Below are 6,000 nucleotides of genomic sequence, written 5' to 3'. Positions count from 1 at the left end.
ATGTAACGGTATCAAAACTTCACGGTACGGTAATACCTAGGTATGAATGGCACGGTACGGTATTTATTGAATCATTTACAGGAAAAAACAAAACTAATGAAGAGACTTGAAAAAAGTGCCAGAAGTGTTTATTAAACAGTTTACATGAACACTGAACATATCAATGGCATAAAAATTAGCCATCTATCTGTAAACTTTGAAACAGGAACTTCAATTTTAAAAACAAAAAATTATTAAACCATGTAACCACGGTACTTTTTTTTTTTTTGCAGTACTTTAGCCTACTTTGTGTAATAACGACAACATTCATTTCAGTGAAAAAATAAAGTCCAAAACTCTCTATTTTAACATTTTGAACAATAGGGCTCCACAATCTTTAGCTTTTTTTTTTTTTTTTTTTTTTAGAAATTCTTATGTGTTGTAATTTTTCTGTTAATCAAATGAAAAATAAACCCTTTTAATTTTTGGCAAACAAACAGAGGTTTACTGTTAAAATCCATCCATGGAAGAAAATTATATTCAGTTTAAAACGTTTAAATAATAATTGTAGTATTTTTCTCTACAATTAAGTGGTTAATCTTGTAATATTTTTTTATGTAAATTATTTAAATAGGAATATATAAACACCTACATTATACTGTACAAAAGTAATACAAGACTATGTCATGTTAAACCGTACTTTTATTTTGACAGGTTGCCCTGAAGTTTCTGTGTGTCCATGATATGACGCTAGTTTTCTTAAATGAAACGGTAAAAGTGACACTAACAGAAGCTTTGCAGATTGAGTTTATCTGTTCATGTGAGATGCAAATGCCAAGAATTAGCGGGAGCATCACGCGTGCTTCAGTAGGAGCGTAGTAAAGAGAAAAAAACGCGTCTCCAGCATTCATACAGACAGAGGCAAACGGAACATGCAGGATTCATATTAAAACGGTCTTTTTGCATTTCAGTTTTCACAGACACTAGTCCATATCGCGATTTGAATTAAGTGACAGACCAACTTTTGATTTATTAATCCAAAAATCAACAAAATCGGTGGCATTCCGCGCTATAGTAGATTCCGTTTTTATGAATGGAGTCCTGTTTTCGCGGAAGAGAAATTGTAAACGCGGCATCATGTAGACAGAAATGACATGCCTTCGTGTAAATAAGATAAATAACATAAGGCAATTTAGTTTGTTTAATAAAAGAACAATGTATAGACCTGTTCTATAGGAAAGATAACCTTAATGACTTCTATTGTGATCTGGCGCTATATCGAAAATAAAATGAACTTGACGCAAAGAGTATTGCTTGACGTTCAAGGGGGGCGGGCAACAGACCGCAAAGGATTATGGCCACGCCTGGGCTGATGGGAATTGTAGTTCCCGCTACCTCCCGTTCGCTCCATTCGCCTGAGAAAACTTTTCTCAGAAGACCTATAGTTTTATCGAGTCATGCGACCACGGTAGTATCGAAAAAATTTTCTATTGCGGTACGACGGTATTTACAATACCGTTACATCCCTAATATATATATATATATATATATATATATATATATATATATATATATATTGTGTTTATTTTAATAATTTATTTATTGCTGGAACATATTCACCAATAACAGATTTTTCCCAATATTTTTATTTTGTAATGAAACATTTGTATAAATTATAATGGAATTTTATTAGTTTATAGATTTTGGTAAGAAAATATTTGCATAATATTTGGCGGAGTATATTCACTTATTCAATTCAATTCATTTATTTATTACGTTCTAACAAGTTCTGATTGTTAGTTCATTTATTTGTTTATTTACTTTGGTGGTTTGTTGTTGTTGTTAATTCTTAAATTTTTTTCAGATTAATAAGTTTTGATACTGTACATTCTGCGATGCCTAAATTTACTGATTTCCTAACATTTTACTTTTTCTAATTATTTATTTATTTATGACCAGAATGTATATTTAATAAATTTACATTTTATTTATTTATTTTTATTATTCATATTATTATTATTTATTCCCTTAATTTTTTTTCCCATTTTTCAAATAAAACCTTTAATTAAGTTTACACACTGTGCAGGATGCCTAAATTAATTTTTCCTTAACATTTTACTTTTTCTATTTATTTATGTTTTACCAGAATTTATATTTAATTTATTTACATATTGTTTGTATATATTCCAATTTTTTTAATATTAAACATTTATCTATATTTCATAGGTTTTCAGTGTTTGTTTATTTTTTTATTTATCAATTTTTTTATTGGTGAAACATGCACACAAAAACTTTTTTGTAGTGTTTTTTTGATCTGTAAGAAAACAATTAATTAATTGGTGAAACAAATTCATTAATAAATTGTTTTTGTAATTTTCCATTTTTTCGTATAAATGAAATTCTCAACTTGGATGGGAAATCGGTAGTCCAAACTAAAAATTGAAAATTCTTAAGATATTTTGCTGTTGGCACTAACTGGCATCCATGTTTTTGTAGTCGTAAGACACTAAAACGCAGCTTTGGTTATCGCTATATCAGCCTTCATTGTTTCACTTCTGAACGTACACATTTGCAGACTCTCAAAACTTTGCAGTGCGAATATGAACTTAGAAACTTTGCCTCATTTTTTTATTTTTTTTTTGGACCAGCATAAGAAACCCTCCAGATCACCCGAGTAACCATTCAGCAAATTGTGTCATGTGCAAACGAAACTCATTTTCTGCCCAATTGTTAGAATCTCATGCAGTCATTTTTATTTCCATTCTGCAAAGCCGATTTGAGTCAATCACTGCTTCCTCCTGTTGATTTTGTAATTCTCCGTTTGGCGCTGCGGCGCTGTGATGGATGTATGAGTGTTTTCAGGGTGTCGACAGTGTAATTCCTTCCAGAATTTCAGGTGCTAATGAGTATCGAGCCAAAATAACTTGGACAACTTTTTTTGTTATTGCCTTTTGTTTGTGGTTACTGATGTTTGAAATAGGCCCAAGTGTTTAATGTCTGGCTTGGTGTCTTGTTTCTAGCCAAGATTCTGTTGCGGTGAGGGAAAATAATAGTCTAAGCACAGATTTGGCCCAATCTGTGAATAGATTTACATCTTGTGTTCCCGCCTCCTTCTTTTTCTTCTCTCCTTTTCTCCATTTCTTCCTCTCTTTTTCTTTTCATTCTGCGTCTGAGCGCTTTATTGCACACTTGACTGAGCTGTAGGCCGCTGCCTTCACAGGTTGAGGAGTTACTGCTGCCTCTTTCTGTTGTCAGAGTTTTTGTGCACCCAGTGACCGAGAGTGAAGGGAAAACAGCATACGTGACTCTCCAGCTGCTTGGATACCAGACACTGAGTGCATTGGCTTTATTTAGATCTCTCTTGCATTTCTTTGCATCATGATTACAGAGTAAAACCACAGCGACAGGAACAAAGTGGCTCGGCTAACTAACGCTGTTGCTTTAGATGAGGCGAGATACAGATATGAATTCAAGTGTGAGTCAAAGGTTTAGTCTGCGTTTAGACTGCTTTCAGCAACAGTTCGGTTCCCAGAAGGTTTATGGAAATTGTGCTGTGTGATGATGCCAACATTGTTATATATTGTTTATGTATTGGTCTTTCTTAAATTTATTTAGCAATATATAGGAAACGTATTCTACACTACATAACATCTTTTTTCCTTCTACAACATTAAGTATGATTCAGGTCATAAAAGTAAAAGTTTTTTGGGACCGATGAGTCTTGGAAGCAATGTATTAGAGATAAGCCATTCTATCTTATAGCTAGCTGATAAATGACCAGTTTTGCAAATCTATAAGACCTGGATGAGAAATAAAAAATGCAACTGTATATATTTCCATAATACTTTAGATACTGCCCTGTCAACATTTTTACAGACTCCACCACAAAAAGTTGTCTTTTTTTTTTAGCTACACATTTTATATGCATGAAAAATTGGTTGTTTTCTTCACCAAAAAATATAGCACTTCAAATAGTTTGTTTTTATAACTGAAAATTATAATTTTATGTATGTTTGTATATATTTGTTTATCTTGTATGCAATTTATTTAAATTTTAATTATTTTTTTAGATGAAATTTTATCGATTTTTTTTCATAAGTTTTCATACTGTATATCCTGCAGTGCCTAAATTCACTTTTTCCACAGTTTTACACTTTCTTTCCCTAATTGCTAGTTTTTAGTGTTTGCTTGCTTGTTTGTTTATTTATTTTTAACCAGAATTTATATTTAATGTATTTACATTTATTTATTATTATTATTATTATTATTATTATTATTATTATTGTTATTATTTATTCCTTTAATTTTTCTAATTTTTTTTTTCCCAGATGAAGCATTTATGTTTTATATAAGTTTTCATACTGTACATCCTGCAATGCCTAAAAAAAAATTTTAACGTTAAAACACTTTTTTTTAATTGTTAGTATATTTATTTGTTTATTTACTTTGTTGTTATTTGTTCCTTTAGTATTTTCTAATTTTTTCAGAAGTTTTGATACTGTACATTCTGTGATGCCTAAATTGACCTTTTTCCTAACATTTAACTTTTTCTATTTATTTATTTATGGCCAGAATGTATATTTAATTTATTTACGTTTTATTTATTTGTTTGTTTGTTTATTTATCTATTTATTTATTTGTAATATTATTATTTATTCCTTTAATTTTCCCCCATTTTTCATATTTATTTTCCTAACATTTTACTTTTATTTATTTATTTATTTATTTTTGACCAGAGTTTATATTTAATTTATTTACATTTTATTTGTGTTTATTTATTTATATTATTATTATTATTATTATTATTATTATTATTATTATTATTACTCCTTCCTTTTTTTCAGATGAAACTTTTATCTATATTTCTTTAGTTTTCACACTGTACATCCTGCAATGCCTAAATTCACCTTTTTTTTACCTTTTTCTAATTGTTCGTTTTTAGTGTTTGTTTGTTTGTTTTATTTATTTTTAACTAGAATTTGTTTCATTTCTATTTATTTATTTATTTATTTTTATTTGTATTAGTTGTTCCTCTAATTCTTTTCTACTTCTTTTTTTCAGACAAATGTTTTATTTATTTATTTAGTTTCATGTTTTCATACTGTACATCCAGCGATGCCTAAATTCACTTTTTTTAAAAAACATTTTACTTTTTTCTAATTGTTAGATTTTAGTATTTGATTTGATTTTGTGGTAGTAATAGATGCAGCAGTGTTTCAGATTTTTAGTCAAAGTGCTAAAGATTTTAAAATCAGCCAGTTTTGGCCACAACATGAAAGTATTTACTGGCTTATTTGTATTGTTGCCTTAGATATGGTGCTTTCCAGACTCATCTGTAAGATGCTATAAAAGTGTAGAATATGCTTCCAATAAATTGCTTAATCTGTTTGGTCAGATGTGACAAATCAGGTTAGAAGCTTCTAGAAGCGTCTCCAAACGTATTAATATTTAATTTAGCCAGTGCCACTTTTTGTATGCCGTCATTGCAGCTGCCAGGCAACTGAGTGTTTTCATATCTGTGATTCTGACATTACAGTTTTTCAATTAGAGAAATTATTAACTATACGCACGCTAACGAAGCCACGGCTCAGAGAAACAAGGTTAATTGGATCTGTAATCAGGCCGTGTGGATAATGAGGCTTAATGATAGCCAAATGAAAGATTGAAAATGATTTGATATATGATTTGGACTGTATATACGCACGGCGGGACAGACACCCATACAATTAACACCTGGCTGATTTCAGAGAGAGAGAGGCGCACGAGGGAGGAGCCAAAGAGGAGAGAGGAAAATCTTCCCGTCTTTAGTTGCAGAAGGGGGTGCCGTGCGCCCCTCGGCTTTTGGCGCATTTTAATTTTACACTTAACTGAACATCAAAGAGATGCCTTATCAGTGCTTATCAGAGGCAGCCAGCAGCGCTGAGATATGCCCATCTCTCTCTGTCTCTCTCTCGGTTTGTCTGTCTTCCCCTCCAGCACCAGGACTGACAATCTTCTTATCACTCCTCCCCCCCTCGCTCT

At 31.1% G+C, this 6,000-nt stretch overlaps 1 protein-coding gene across 1 annotated transcript in view; it reads left to right on the top strand.

Annotated features, from left to right (window-relative positions):
• The window catches only part of plxna3 (plexin A3), a 199,168-nt gene that overhangs the window by 105,651 nt on the left and 87,517 nt on the right, over nt 1–6,000 (top strand). The window lies entirely within an intron of this gene.

This window comes from Garra rufa, chromosome 15, assembly GCF_049309525.1.
Source record: "Garra rufa chromosome 15, GarRuf1.0, whole genome shotgun sequence".
Taxonomy (NCBI): Eukaryota; Metazoa; Chordata; class Actinopteri; order Cypriniformes; family Cyprinidae; genus Garra; species Garra rufa.
Note: the sequence above shows the minus strand (reverse complement) of the source record. Positions and strands in the feature narration are given on the sequence as shown.